Source organism: Lissotriton vulgaris, chromosome 7, assembly GCF_964263255.1.
Source record: "Lissotriton vulgaris chromosome 7, aLisVul1.2, whole genome shotgun sequence".
In the NCBI taxonomy this organism is placed as follows: domain Eukaryota; kingdom Metazoa; phylum Chordata; class Amphibia; order Caudata; family Salamandridae; genus Lissotriton; species Lissotriton vulgaris.
In genome coordinates, this window is record NC_141695.1 from 857,106,221 (window position 1) to 857,120,540 (window position 14,320).

Genomic DNA, 14,320 nt, shown 5'->3' on the forward strand with positions numbered 1-14,320 from the left:
TCCCATTCCATCCATGCCCTCCATGATGTTTAAGTTCAAGACAGCCCACAGAAAGACTAGGCCCATGCTAGACTCAAATACCCCTGGTGAAAAGGCCACAAGTACAGGCCCAAAAAACGAAAATCACTGAAAAATCAGCACAATCCCATTCCATCCGTGCCCTCCATGATGTTTAAATTCAAGACAACCTACAGAAAGACTAGGCCCATGCTAGACTCAAATACCCCTGGTGAAAAGGCCACAAGTACAGCCCCAAAAAACGAAAATGACTGAAAAATCAGCACAATCCCAATCCATCCATGGCCTCCATGATGTTTAAGTTCAAGACAACCCACAGAAAGACTCAGTCCACCCACCACTGAGTACCCCTGGGCAAAAGGCCCCAAAACAGCCCAAAAATCGAAAATTCCAAAATTTTAATTGCAGCAACTGTAATGCCCCAAACAAACTTACTTGTAAAATTTCTAATCCAACAGTGATCCAAAGAAAGTCAAAAAGGCCTCAAATCCAAATATCCAGCAGCATCCACAAAAAGTAATCCTTCCAGCTCCAGACCCAAATGAAAAGTGACCAGGAGATGGACAAAGCACTGGGAGGAGCCTGCTGAACAGGAACAGGAAGTTGAAGACTGTGGGGCACTTCCTTCCTCCCACCCCCCTGCCCCCCTCCCCAAAATGGACTCCTCGCTAAAAAAGTGCAGGCAAATGTCAAACTAAGGAGTTATTCAGATAAAAATCATCATTTCTAGAAGGTTTATGCTGCTTGCTGGGGGATTTCTTGTGCAGAATTGCAAATTTTATATTTTCGCTCGCCGCATCTCAAATCTCGCAATTGCGAAGTACCGCGAGACGTGATCTCGCCGTACTCGCGTTGACAAACTATCGCTGGCAAGCCGCGATGACGTAATCGCGCTCGCCAATTCCCGCGGGATCACACAGCAAGATCCAAAATGGCGCAGCACTCACAAGCTATCGAGAAAAACAACTCGGCAAACGATGATAAACGCCGCGCGCCGCAAAAATTGTATCACCAACGCCGCGCGCCGCCAAAAAAATCCGCTGCGTGCGAATTTGCGGATTTTGCGGGAAATTCGCAAATCTCGCGGATTGCGAATTTCCCAAAAATCCGCAAAATCCGCGAGCGTAACGGATTTTCCGCCCATGCTTACCCTATACCTTAAAAGGTTGGCAATAGCACATTAAGGGAACAACAATGTACACTAGTTAATGACAGTTCAATGAAGACCTTGAAATATATTAAAAATTACCCTACATGAATTAGCTTAAGATGAACATTAAAACTGAAATAGATTATTGAAATGTAGCACCAAGAAGATAATATGTGCTTACACCTTTCTTGTCACTGAGGAGTGAAATCTTAGATGAATAAAGTAAAGACCAAAAAGGTGTGCACATCAACGTGCAATGAAGTAATTGGCATGACACGCTGAGGACATGTAGGTTAGCGTGCCACCGAGAAACTCACCGGCAAAATAACCTTGATGCCGAGTGCGTGTCTCCGTTAACTGAGGTGGAAATTCTAAAGTGAAGGTGTGCGTGTCACCGCGATGAATCACCAGGCCCCAGCTACTGACACGCATAATGGAGTGAGTATCTCCGATGAACGCCTCAAAAGGAAGGCAGGTAGTGTGAGAAGGTCAAGAAGGGCGGTTCCACAGAGGCTGGGGCACCGGAGGTGTTCCCTGACGCGGTCGCGTCAGGAAAGGCGTCAGGAAAGGCGGCTCCAGGAATGAGCCGTTCTGCGCAGGAGTGAAGAGTATCTGAAGAGGTCTTCCGCTGAGGAACTAATTCTCCCCAAATCTGGTCCACCGCCGAGGAACCTTACCACCCCAAAAGCTGATGGTGTGCCACCGATGAAGTTGACGCCATCAAGGAGAGACCGCACAGCTTACTGCCGTCTGGGAGCAAGAAGGTCCTCTGCTTGAAAATGAAGTTGCCCCCCTTTAAGGAATCGCTGCCGCTGAGATGTTGCTGAAGTGTCCCGTCTTGAGCTGCCGTAAAGGAGTGAGGCGCCACTGAGGTGTTGCTAAAGTGTCCCTCTTTGAGCTGCCATTAAGGAGTGAGGCGGTCAAGAACCTGCCGCTGAGGAGAACACAGCGTGCCGAACAAGGAGCCGAAGTCACAGGAGAACCGGTGTAGCTGTGTGAGCAAGCCCGTGGGGAGGCTTGAATGAATGTTGCTGAGGTAAGGGGCTAATAGAGGGAGCCGCTGTGAAACCAACGTAGCTGAGAAGAAGTCGCGGGTGGCCCTTATGCTGTTTGCTGGTGAAGTGCTTGAATAAATGTTCCTACCCAATTACGAAAGAGGATGGGTAAAGTGTCAAGGGGCAGAGCTCCCTGAGGAAAGTCAAAAAGGAGATGCTCCTTAAGAGAATGGAGGTTTTATAATAATGTCAGGACGCGCCAAAGGATGGTATGGGAAAATAGAGTTGTCCACGATGAGGATAGAGGTGGCGCGACAAAGTTCACCAACCAAGTTCTCAGAAAAGTACTTAAACAAGGCCTCACCAGCTGGTTTGAAGATAGAAGGTGACCGGAATCAGGTGTAGGTGCCCGATGAAGGATTGCTTGAAAACGTGGACGTATTTTGGCGAAGTGGCATGAAGAAGTAGAGTTGGTGTTCAAGCAGAAGGGGAGGAGCAGGAACCATCTGTCCCATTACACAGATCGTCGCCACTGATAAAAAGACTGCAGGCAGGAAGATTGATGAATAGCCTTTATTCTCACAGCTCCTCTCTCCACCAGTGAAGGCACCACATCTCAACATTCTAAAGCAGCCTCCTCAGAACTGGGAGGTGCCAACTAGAAGTGCAGGGCAGGGGAGTGGAATGTACCAAGATAACAACCATATCAGTGACATTCAAATGATGGTGCCTTGGCATACAAAATAAATACATATTTGAGTATCTGTGAATACATATATGTGTATCTGTGAAACATAACGTAGCTAGATTATAGCACATACATACCAAAACGTACATAGAAAAACCTATTAAATATAGACAGACACTATTTTATCCTACACATTATATGATTTTAGTGGCGCTTCATCTTTTAATTTTCTAATAAGTTCTTCTATGGACACAACCCAGGTTATGTAGTTGTAGTTTATTCTTTCTTACATTGCTCCACATACCGCACCAACTGGGTACTATAAGGCATGTGTATTCTACTACAGGTTTTCTGCGCCATATCTCAATCCATAGGCACCAGAGAAAATCATGCCTGCCACCCATGTTGGAATAATACTACATGTTCCTCTACTCCAACCACATGATCCCTTTAAAATAAAAGACTCCAATTCACACTCACCAAGTGGTCAGAAAGACCAGCAGACAGCTATCCGTTTTTACTCTCACACATCTTCATTAAAAACCCATAGGATTGTTCTAAAACCCGCGCTAGAGAGACAAAACAAGATAACATGCACTTAATCAGATGTTTATAATCTTAATATATTTCTGTATAATCTAGTTGATCTTGATACAGTGTTCATGTCTCATTACCTGCGCTGTTCTCATAGGCCACGTCCTTAGATAATCGTGCTTCAAGCGTTAAAAATGTCAATTTTCCTATTTCTTCAAGCTGTCAAGTGGGTTTACCTCCATTCCCTACTCACCATCGTCTAATTTTGGTTATCCAAATATACAAGAAAAAAAGGGGAGTAACAAAAATATCCAGTATTAGCCCTCAATGATTTATTTATCTAATCACTTCATGATTTACATTCTGGAAGGTCTAGAATATCAACATACCACTCTAGAATTGTGACAGCCACCTATAGTAGTACTCCATCTAATAAATCTCAATTCTAAATATCATAGTCAAACATCTCTACAAGCCCTGATTTTAACATTACCGACACTCATCCTAACCATCCCATTAGGCATGATAAACCATTCTCCGATTCTTTAACATCCTTAGAACACCTGCTTTCTTCTATTTTACTATTACTGGAAAAATTTGTTGGTGGCTCAGATTGTGTGCTAGAAACTGTAACACAAATACTTAAGGTATTATTAACTAGTAAACAAGGTGCCGAATCTAGCCTATATCATGAGTCATTTCCAGTAGACGTGCAAGTATTGAAAGACAAGATGGCGGAGAACAAGCGTGAGAGCGCCCCTCAAAATCCAGGTTTAGTTCAAATTGGACATGATGAGAATTCCTGCCCTATTGATAGAAAGAAACCAGTAGTTACACTGGGGAATTCCCTGGTAAATACATCAAAAGCAGCTGTAGCTAACTGTGTTATCGAGCTTGATCAAGAAATAGAAATCTTGATGGGCCCAGAAAAAATGATAGATAAGAAGCCATTCCCTATATTTAAACCCCAGATAAAAGAAGTCAAAGAGGGCGCTTCGGACACTTCATTTGAGGGAAATAAGGAAAAAATAGGAAAACATAAAAAATTCAGAGGAAAAAAGAGGAAACCCAATCGTAGATTTGCAAAAAAAAGACAGAGGAAAATGAACTTTGATGAAAACCTAGACACCCCCATAGAAAAAAACGTCCTCCAAGACTCTTTGCTTAATGCAGCCCAAGATATGATCGGACAAACCAAGTCAGATCATGAACTCATGATTACCATACCAGGGGCGTCTTCTAACAGTATTCGATCTGTTGAACAGATAAAACCCGTTAGTCCCCTTTTAACAGCTCTTAACCCCCTAGCCAAGCCATTCCCCGCTACGATTGGATGTGAGAAGGCTTCCAAGCGGCTGAAAGCTGTTCTTGAAAAGGAAAATATAGATACTTTCCAGTCAATTACTGTCCCTGAAAAGGAAAGTATAGACACCATCTATCTTGATTTTGTTTCGCTGTTTGATATGGATGTCACACTAAACAGATCCTCGCTCCTCAAATGTTTTTGGGAGATCGAAAGTCTGAAACTTATTCAAACTAATGATTTAGATGTAGTTTCCATTGTGAAATTAGAGGTTGGGAATCTAGCGAGGGTTAGATTTTTTTCTAAACTTGTTGTAAATCATATCTTGCAATGGTCTGAAGGGTTACAAAGTAGGGGGATTGATGTCATTCCGTTTCTAGTGGAATCTCGTAATGGAAGACTCGCGAATAAGTCCCTACTCCCGAGGCAGTCAAGAGCAGTATAGATAGGCCCGTTGTAATTGATGAACTAAAAATTTGTATCTCGAAAAATGTAAGGCACGTGACATACATAAACTCCCCCCCTTGTAAACCGAATGAGGTAGAAGAGAGTCTTAAATGGAATTGGTTGCCTAGTATCTTGTTAAGTAAATCTATGAATAATTCCAAACCGTATCCCCATCTTTAGCATTGATTTAAAAATAATATCATGGAATGTTGCCGGAATAAAGAATAGTCCGGAAAAATTACAATATCTGAACACATTAGAAGCTAATATGATCTGTCTCCAAGAGACCGGCCGGGTGTGATGCGAAACTTTTTGCAGGCAAGGACTGCTACTCGGTGGATGGTAGAGCCACTTCCACTAGGAGAGGCCATGCTAAAGGCGGAGTGGCCTGTTTGCTGTCTAATAAGATAAAATGGAACTTTGCCCATTATTTAGATCCCAGTAATCTCTTCCAGGCAATAACACTGCGCAACCTTGATAGCGGTAATCCATGTAAATCGACTGTAGTGATAAATATTTATATTCCTCCAGAAGCATGCTATAATGTATGTTTAAAGAAGGTTTTCTCCTATATAAAGAAAATTCTTGATTCTGAACCTTCTCCCCACGTAATTTTATTAGGGGAATTTAATTGTTTAGCTGTTTAGAAATAAGCTTAAGGAGGAATCTCTACAGATACCTCAAGCCCTCTTTCCAGGCAATATCAAGACCAATAAGAGAGGGAAATTATTTCTGGAGGAATTGTTAGAAGTCGATGGCATCATAGTTAATGGAAGGATGTCTTCTGATACCCCGGCAAATTTCACTCATAAGTCCAACAATAGTGAGTCCATTCTTGATTATGCGGTAGTGGGAAGTTCTTCTTTTTCCCTCCTGAAAGACCTCTCGGTCTCCAACACAGAACTTACTGATCATAAGGTACTCACTATTACCGTAAATTTAAATCCTCCCTCAACGGACCCATGGTCTATAAATAGTGAATTGGTAAGCTTTGGAGATAAATCTGGGAGATGCCATTGGAATTTCAGGGCTATGAAGGGATTGGCGAGTATCTTAGATGCTACTGTGGAGAATTTGATTTATTGGAATGGTTTCGAATTAATATGTTTTGCTGATTTTATGATTGCAGTAACTTCCATTGCAAAAAAAACATATCCTATAGGTAATACCAAAGTAATTCCCAGTTGCCTTCGGTATCTTAATATTGAAATAAACAAATTAGTTAGGGAACAGTACCTGAACTATACTTCTGAAAGATACCGCAGAATAGTTTTATTAAGAAGAAGGAGGAGCAGGGCGAAGGCTAAATTGAAACGTGAGAGTGAAGACTCTTTATGGATTAAACTGCGGGAAGCAGCATGCAAGGGTCAAGCTAGAACATTTTGGTCACTTATTGGGGAAGGTTGTGGAGTAAGATCTAGACCACTACCAATCCCTATTGAAGAGCAAACTTGGGTTGGGTATATTGAGAATCTATATGCCAGCAATGGATTGGTGTTTGAATGTATGTGGATAGCTCCCAATATGGTCCGCCATCCGAAAAGAACATTGAACTGGCTATTAAGGGTTTGCGTTCTTCCGGAGCAATGGGTCCGGATGAGCTTCCCATTTCAGTCATAAAACAAAATAGTGAGATGTGGAGCAAAATTCTCTTCCCGGTTTTTAGCTTTTGTTTTTCCCATAAATCTGTTCTCCCCTCCTGGAGGGGGAGCATATTGGTCCCCCTACATAAGAAGGGAAATCGTGATGCTCCAAACAATTACTGTCAAATTGCCCTTTTAGACGCCATAGGCAAAGTCTTCGCAAAATGTCTCCTTAAGTTGATCAATGATTGGGTGGTTAAGGGTGAAATCTTACCCCTCGAGCAGACTGGGTTTAGGCAAAGGCATGGCACCATGGACAATTTGACAGCATTGCAAATCATAACTGAAAAATATATCAAGGTCCGAGGATGGAGAGTCTATGGAGCTTTCATGGACTTCTCCACAGCATTTGACAAAGTAGATCGTTCTTTGCTGTGGAGGAAATTATCGGACCTTGGCATGCCGTCTACCCTCTTGGAGCTAGTCTGGGCTCTTCACTCCGACACCTGGTGTAGAGTTCTGTTCGGTGGGGAAGGTGGACTTTCTCAAGTAATCTCTTCAGCCAATGGGTTAAAACAAGGCTGTTTATTGGCCCCTTTATTATTTTCTCTTTATATTTCCGATCTCCCTCATGTTCTGTCCATTAGTGAAGGAATCGCGCCCACCCTGGGGGGTACATTGATCGTCTGTCTGCTGTATGCAGACGATATATTAATTCTGGATTCAACACCAAAAGGATTAAATAATCATCTGCAGGCACTTCATGAATATGCAGAGGCACATTATCTGAAGATAAATGTGTCTAAAAGTAAAGTAATGTGCATGACGGGAAGGAAAAAGTCAAAATATGTGAGGTTCCCGTGGTCTGTAGGTGGACAAAGATTAGAAGTGGTAAAATCTTATGTCTTCCTCGGAAAAACTATTGTTGGTAATCTAAGTGAAAAGGCTCACATAGCAAATAACACCCGGAAAGCAATTGTTCAAGGTAAAAGCTTATTCTCCCTTTATAAATCTACAGGTAGAAGACACTTGGCTATTCTGCTAGAGGTTTATCGCGCTAAATTCCCAGCATCGTTACTCTACGGTATTGAATTACTTGATTGGGGTTCCTTGAATACTACGGAAAGCAAAATTCTGCGGTATATAACCACAGTTAATACATTGTGTTCTATTGCCGCCTTTAGGTTGGAATTCGGCCTGCGTAGCAGCTGGGTCCAGGGCCTAGCGGGGATAGTGCGTTGGGTCTTTAATCTTGCAAGGGGAGAACCTGGTTCTTTAAGACACCTTATTCAAAAAGAACTGTTAGGAACTCTCAATGAGCACTCTCTAATTGTAATTTTTTTTAGAACTGCAGTTGATCTTTTACAACTTGATGAATTAGTTCTATTTACTTTAACTGCATATCAGCTGAAGTCCATTTTGAAGATGTTTTCTTGGAAATTAAGCTTTAAGATGGAAGGGAAGCCCGTATTTTGAAGAAAGATGTCTCTCTGGTCATCGATACCTGCCTAATAAGAAAAGCGCAATCTTATGTTACCTGGAATCTTCCACATGGTGTACGCCGGTGTATGTTTATATTAAGGCAGGATCTACTAACCTTGAATAATCTATTGTCCAGATAGTATGGCTCCCCAGCTAGGTGTAATTTTTGTAATGATTCAATTCAGGATATCACCCATGTGCTCTTTGTATGTCCGGCTTTACTCTTGCATAGGCGTAAGTGGCTGAGACCAATTTGCCTTCAACTAAGTATTCTCTCCGCCACTGCATTCTTAGACACTGTTTATAATCCCTCCAATGAAATGTTCTGTCATAAAATTTTTAACTTTTTAAAAAGTTTTCTAGAGTTATATTAGAGGGTTTTAAATGTTCATTCTCTTTTGTTTTTTTATTTCTGATTGTATGAAAATGTACTCGCTTTTTTCAGTCTTTTATGTGGATCTCATTTGAGTTCCAAAATCATAAATAAATAAACTTGAAACTTGACAGCCACCTGCCATGACTGTCTGATATAAATCATTGCCAGGTAGTGAAGATAGGGTGTAGATAATCGGAGACCCTCTTATGTCTGGTCTTTCTGATGTCACTCGTCCGCCTCTTGGAGGTCAGATCAAGGTGTGCGCTGGAAGAATAAACCAATGTAGTGTCTATAGAGAATACATCCTTCAATTGCATCTTTTTTGATTATTTTAGATAGTAGAAACTTCGGATATGCAATATTGTGGCCGCCGGTACTGTCTATTCCCCTTACATTCTTAGAAGGGTGTCCTTGAAAGTAAAAATTATTAGAAAATGAAGAGATGAGGCTCCAGTGAAATCATATAATGTGTAGGATAAAATATTGTCCGTCTATATTAAATAGGCTTTTCTATGTACGTTTTGGTATGTATGTTTTTGGAAATGTATTCCATGTGACTTATATGTATAAATTTCTATTAGATGGAGGAGTAAACCCCGTTATTTGTAGAGTCCTGAAGAAGGTGGTCGTATATATTCTTTGTGTACCACGGAAACGCGTCGACGATGTATTAAATAAGGAATCCAACAAGGAGAAAACATAAGGATAGGAGCAGGGCTCTTACCTGGTTTTTAACCCTGAGTAACGTTGTTGGACCTTTAGAGACAACAGAATTTCTCTCTGTGTCAATAGGGTTTCCTCATGTATAGTGAATTTTATGTGTTTATGTTTTGCTAATGCATCTTTATGTTATTCACTTTTGCATTGAACACTCATGCCAAAGTTTTTAATTGTGTAATTTGGAATTGAATGAACCTTGACTTGAGGAGTGTAAGGAATGGTCTTCTGGATTTTTTTTTAAACTGAAATTTGATTAAAAAAAAAAAAATTATAGTTTTTCACGCGCAATATCTGAATTCAAGGGATTTCTTTCTGACTACTTTTTAAACTTAGTGGGCCATCCTTCAGTATTACTTCAGGGTATTACTAATCCAATGCTTGGGTGTGAGAGTTAACGTGAGATGTTTTTTGGACGGATGTAAGGGCTAGAACATTTGTGCACAAACAAAACCCCTAGGGGAGTGTGTTTTTTTCTCTGTCTTGCAAAAGCCAAAGTTTTCTGTTGTGCCTTCTACTGAGAGTCAGAAATTACCTGCCAGGGCAATACCTGCATACGATCTGACGACTGACATTTGCTTCTATGCGTGAACTTGCATTTATGAATGGCAAGACTATTCTACTTCTGATAAAGACCTACAGTTTCCTTTAGGAGGTACCTTTAACATTAGAAAGCTAGATTTCCTGAGACACACCAGGAATGAAAGATAGCTGTTACCTAAACCCACATAATTTCAGGCATTAAGTATATGGGATTGAATGGCCACAGAGAAGGAAAGAAAGAAACTGACAAAATAGTGAAGGGCTCATTTAGATATCGGTTAGAAAATAAATTGGATCGTCTTGATAAATGCGAGAGGGGGGATATAATGGAGGGTGTGGGAGTTTTCCCGGCAATAATTGAAGAAATAGATGACAGAAAGAAAAAACAATGAAGGAAAATAACAGAATCATGATGCCAATGAGGAGGATCATTTTTTAAATGACCTTTTGAATTTCAGATCTCCTCCAGACACCGACAGGATCAAGGGAATTGGTGCTGGTCTTGACAGCGTACCAGATATGGGTGCAGCAGGAGATAGTACAGCAGTGCAAATCCAGAGGCCACCTATAGCTGTGGTTGTGAGCATGATAGCAAGTTCGCCACCTGAAGTTGCAATGACAGCATGACGAGTACTACCAGAGATTACCCAGTTGTTTGTTAAATTCAAATTGATCCACCTGTTACAACAGTTGTGGTTAAAGAGACTCCTAAAGAGAAGGCAATTCATGTTGGTCTTTTAAAAATTGGATTTGGACAAATGTTAAAAGGGAAAATTGATCTAAACAGATTATTGTCATACAATGCTGACAAAATTAAGCACTTGATTAAAGATGCAGCCAGATGTGTGAATGGAGCACATGGAAAATTCGATAAATTAGCTAATTAGTATGAGCTTGACATTAGTCAAATGAAGAATGTAAAAAAAATGATAAAAATGGATTTGACTCATGATGAAATTAAGGATTTGGGTCTAATTTTCAGCGAACACACCGTACCCTGCTTCATCTGTCATCATCCCCAGGGTGCTTGTTTAATAATATATCTATTAGGGCCCCTTGGGTAGGGTGTTGTGCAGATACTTTTGATCATTCGTCATGTAACTGAATGATTGAGTTTTGCTTATTATTGCCAGTTACTTCTGATCATGTGTCATGTAACTGTATGATTGAACATTGCTTATTATTGCCTGAACGCTGTTGTGAATATAGTTACACAGGGGAGAGGAGTTGGCCTAACGGCTTGGGCGGCCGACCTCGAATCTGGGGAGCTGGGTTTGAGTCTGGGAAAATCACTTAATCTCCCCGTCCCTAACAAAAAATGAATGTGTCCTCATGTAATGCAACTGGTGCTATGTAAAACACTCTGATACCCGATTCGGGACAAGTTTGCGCTATATAAAACTCTGTAAAAAAAAAAATCATACTTGGAAAACACTGTTTATTGCCAGAACATATTTTAAACATTTGCCAGGACATTGTTGCATATTTGAAAACATGATGTTGAGCCCCGCGCGTCTCAGTGTGTTGAATGGGGCTCGCTTTTTAATAGAAACATCTTTCCTTACTTGCAGCCTCACTGACTGCTGATGGCATCCGTGGAAACATGCGGCTGTACGTGACCGTGCTGCACCACGTGATCGGGTGGCCATCTTGGCTTCTGGATTATAAGTACCACATCTCAGCCACCACCCTTACGTTGGCTTTGCTGCACCCTCCCGCATCGGACCTTGTGTGCGCTGCGTTCTTACCTGAGAATCGTCGGGGTGCTCTTGCTCGACTCTGCAAAGTCCACTCCTTGAGGTAATGTCTTCCTGCATCAAGACATCGAATATGAGGAAGACAAAAGAAGAACAATCTAAGTACTTATTAATCCTCATACAGCGCAGCAGCATCCGCAACACTACGGCTAAAATTAATCCAGCTAAATTCTTAACATACAGATCGTGCAATGTTTGCTTTTATTTCAATAGTCATTTTACCTTTATTGTTTGTGTGCTCATTTGATAACACTCTGACAATTGCTTACCCAGTTGCGCTATCACTTTTGACCAGCGTTACTTGCCACAGTACAGCGCACTAAAAGCGACAAGAAACACGACTTGGATCATACATTGGAACTGTGAAAAGAACAGTTCCACACACCCTTTCAATTACAGAAGAGAGAAACTTGCATATTTATACAACTGTGGGGACTATTGTTATGATATGTTATGTTAATATGATTTTTAAAGCACACGAATACCCGAAGGTGACTTGCCGCTGGACCCAAGTAGCCATGACAGAAGAAGAAGAAAAGAGCATAGATTCAATGGAATTAATTACATTTATTCCTAATTAACTATTAAACAAAAGACTTCAGGTGATTTGTGGTATGAAATATGCCCTTGGTAAAACAGTACTTTTCCCTGTTTGATTTGCAATGCATGTATTACATGTGTGCTGTCTCTCTCATTGCGATTACATCATACGCACAGGCGGCACGCTGTCCTCCGTACACTCCCAAATCTCCGGGTGGCTGGTTGGATTAGTCAGCAAGGGGTGTAGCAGTGTTCTTTCTCTCTCTTCCAAATCCCTTTCCATAGGACACCTGCTGATACTCCCTAGCTGTGAGGCAGGTTTGAGAGGTGTTTCAGGAGGCCAGGGGGTCTTGATTCGCCTCTGCAGAATACCTGATTTTCAGATGAGTGGTTCCAGCACTAATTACTTTAAGACCTCACATTAAAGATTCAATTGAGAAAAAAGGGAACAGAGTGAAATGAAAAAATGCTGAAGTGAATGGAATGGCTCAAATGCAAGGTGCGAGAATGGGAAATAGGTCAATGCAAATGAAAGGCGGTGGAAAGGGAAGGGTGAGCATTTCTGGAATTAATGTAAATGTTGAAATGTTGAAGAGGAACATAGCTTGTCATTCCAGTGATAAAATTGGCCACTTGTAATGTTAAGGCAGAAAAAATCCAAATAGAATCCACAATGAGTTTTTTTCCCAGGTTCATAAAAATGCCTTGTCAATAATCCCAACTTAGTCAACATCTGTGCTGAGTATGCATGATTAGAAATCATTTCACATAACGATGTCTTCATCCCTAGTGATGCAGCAAAACATCAAAACGAAAATAACATATAGTCCAGGTTACTAGCAGAATCCCCTGATCCTGAGTAATGACTCTTCTTAGTATTCTTCAGGGAATAATTCCCAATGGCAGGATGATTGCTTAGTTGGAGCAGCCTCAGAGATAGATCAAAGTGGCCCATACATTGATGGCGAAGTCAATGGAAACCTTTTTCATTTTTAATCAATACAGGGGCTGCGCGTTGTATAATTCACTTTGTAAAAGCCCCAAACCTACCCTTCTCTGGAAGAGAAGTCCAAATTGTAGTGATCAGGAATAAATACATTGTTAAACAGGTTAAAAAAGATATCACAGTTAAAATAAGACATGTAATTCAAGTCCTGTACATTTTTGGGCAGAGGCTTGCTTTGCAAATTAATTGTATTATTTACTGCACATTGGATGGTATTGCAATTGAAACATAAAATGTGGTTGAAGTGTCTAAAATTAAATCAAAAGATTCGAGGGTTCAATTGTTTACAGCTTTAACAAAAGATCACGTGGCTCTGGATTTAAGACACACTGTCAGAGAAGAGGTGTGGGACTTCTTTGGTAAGGAGATAGAACTGATAAAAAGTGCTGAAGCAGTTAAAATTAGGGTAAAGCATGATACATTCTTTCCCTAGAATTAAACAGTATACACTTTTAAAAGAAGTTGAATAAGGAATGAAACCTGATATTGAGAAAATGATTGAGCAGGAAATCCATCATGAAGTGCTTGGTAGCCCTTGCAACTTTGCCCTGATGGAAATAAAGAGACTCTGACCCTAATTTCGAGTCTGGTGGTCCGATGACTGCCAGACTCGTGGTGGTGCTGTGGTGGCAGATCCAGCCACCGCCGCACCAATTACAAGTCGGGCAGCCGAACTGACTGGTGACCTCCTGCTCCACCAGGGAAACGCTGTTCCCTGGCGTTGGAGCGGCGGTGAGAGGCAGCAATATGCATGGTGGGACCTCCACAGTCCCGCCATGCATATTGTGAGTTTCCTCTCCACCAGGCTTTCATGTTAGTTACACCGCAATGAAAAGCCTGGCGGAAAGGAAACGGAGGGGGGCCTATAGGGCCCCCCTGTGCCTCATGCATATGTGGATGAACACAGGGAGAGCATAACATGTGCCCCCCTGTGTGCATGCACATGGATTTCTGCATGGAATGGACTTCTGAGTCAATGCAGTGCAGGAACCTTGTGGGAGGTTCCCATTGCAGTTCCTTTTTAAAAGGCACGACCGCCTTTAAATGGGCACCGCAGGGGAAACTGCCATGCTGCCCACCCGTCAGTCCACTGGAAGGTCATAATCCTGCGGTTGGGGGTGTGAGCTTTATCGGAGCGGTGGCTTGCTGTGCCCGCACTCCGACAAAATCTCAAAATTAGG